Source organism: Cryptotermes secundus, unplaced genomic scaffold (assembly GCF_002891405.2).
Source record: "Cryptotermes secundus unplaced genomic scaffold, Csec_1.0 scaffold948, whole genome shotgun sequence".
Taxonomy (NCBI): domain Eukaryota; kingdom Metazoa; phylum Arthropoda; class Insecta; order Blattodea; family Kalotermitidae; genus Cryptotermes; species Cryptotermes secundus.
In genome coordinates, this window is record NW_019727110.1 from 252,038 (window position 1) to 254,576 (window position 2,539).

The window sequence follows — 2,539 nt, forward strand, 5'->3', positions numbered from 1 at the left end:
AGATATTATTTTCGTGTCTCACAGGAAACACGTTATGCCTCCGCAGCGAAGATCAATTGATCAGTGTTGTTTAGGAAAAAATCGCTTATCACGAGAATCATATGAAAATACATTAATAACTCTGGACAGAATGCAGAGTTCTGTAGTGTATATGAACCATTGAGCTTTAAAGAATTAAGTTGGAGGCTTCATCTATGTCCCATCACTTTGTTGGGCCACAGAATAAGGAAGTTTTCATTTTATATATGTGCGAAACAACAATATATAAAAAATAAAGCTATCCCTGTACCAGGCCGTGAAGGCCCATAGGGTTGTGAGACGTTGAGGGTACCACATTATCTAGACAATCGGATCAGAGATGGCGGTAAGGTTGTCAGCCTTACGCGCCGGCCGCGCTTTACTCCCCAGGAAAATTATTTAATTCATTCCTGGTACTCATTTCTGTTAGAGGCTGAGTCAACCTCAGGGCCATAGTGCGGCCGGAAGGATTAGGTCAATTGAAAAAATCCAATGACCTCATCGGGACTTGAACACGCGACCTTCCATATTTCGTTACAAAATTGTTTACAACTTTCGTTAGTTTCAGAAAAACAAAATGTCTTACCTAGAGCAGTGGTTCTCAACCCTTGTGAAGCCGCGGCCCGGCGGTTGAGAAACATTGATCTAGAGAATAAAAAAAAAATAGAGCACGTTATTGTTTGCTTTATAGCTTGTTCTCGGGAAGCATCTGTTTTCATTCTCTCGCCCGTTACCAGTTATACCGACAGGTTTTCTCGAGTCAGTTTGGTCTATCGAAACGAACTCCGATATAGTTCCTTCAAGCAGGTCACAATCCACCGCTTTCCAAGCGCCTGCTTATCCACTTTACATTTTTCCAATTTCTGAAACTTCATAGCTTCTGCAGTTAAAATCGTGCATTGATACATCAGTTCAGCATATCGTAACAATTACTTAATGTCTAGGTTCGAGACCAGCTGGCAGCCGAAGGTGTGGAACCATATGAGGATCTCATGCCCAGATCTGATCTCGGCAATAATGATGGCTGCATAACCGACTCATTTTCTTTCTTGAAGTCGCCGCAAGTGGGTATCGATTTCGGCCAGTTGACGCCTCGCCGTTTTTCTCATGGCATTTGTGATTGAAGTTCAGTACCAAAATTATTAAAATAAAATATGAAGTCTATGGTATGTGTTTGAAAAGCATCATTGATCAACAAAGTTATATGTAAGTTTATTATAACATATTTCAATACAATCTGTAAAATATGTTATGGGATGTACCGGAATATACAGAATATTTCATTTACGGCCTTACTGAAATTACACTTTATGTTTTGTTCGATGCAACTAAAAATAAATCCTACGGACCAACTTTGCCCAGAGCTCCCTCATGTCGGCTGTCACTAAACTCTGATTAATAGTTCATTATATAGCACAGTTTAATCTGTGATCTTCTGTATGTTATGGATCAATATGACTAGAAATTTGAATTACTTATCCAGCTGGAAAAATGCTGGTAAGTTACTGAGTCACAAGGAGACGGACAGACAAAAAACCAAGACATGATATCCACATATTATATTCTTTTACTTTGTAAAGCACACCTGAGAAGTAATGAACTACGACTTCTGCTGCACTCTCTCGACCATACCAACTTGTCCCATCCCACCAGTTTGGGTTTAGCAGTAAGGACTCAACTATTGACCAAATGCACAGAATAACCGATGTCATAGAAAAATCTCTTGGAAATAAAAAAGTATGCTCGACAATATTTCTGGACATAACACAAGTATTTGATCGAGTATGGCACGACGGCCTGATGCATAAACTAAAATCGATTCTTCCTGATTCGTACTATCAGCTCCTCAAATCATACCTAAAGGGGCGAAAATTTCGCATCAAACACGAAGATACGTACCCGGTGTTCCCCAGGGAAGCGTTCTGGGACCGGTCCTCTATTTACTTCATATCAATGACGCACCACAAACGCCGAACTGCACGACTGCCACATTTGCGGACGACACCGCAGCGATGGCGACAGGAAACACAATCGAGGACTCAACAACAAAACTGCAACGAGCAGCTGATAATATCGCCACCTGGACACGTAAATGGCGTATCAAGCTCAATGAAACCAAATCTACGTACATCGACTTCGCCAACCAAAAGATTAATCAGCGATCAATCTCACTAAATGGAGTAAGAATACCGCCTGCCAACACAGCAAAGTACCTCGGAATTACACTTGACGCCAAACTCCGATGGAAGGAGCATATTAAGAAGAAGCAAGAGGAACTGCAAATCAAATTTCGAAAAATGTACTGGCTGACCGGACGTCGATCAGAACTGTCAATGTACAAGCTGCTCCTGTATAAACAAAGGCTGCGCCCAGTCTGGACATATGGCGTCCAACTATGGGGACGTGCGAAAAAATGCAACATCGAAGTAATCCAACGATACCAGAACAAAGTACTAAGACGCATAGCAGATGCGCCCTGGTATGTACGCAACAGGGACCTCCATCGAGACCTCGGTGTCGA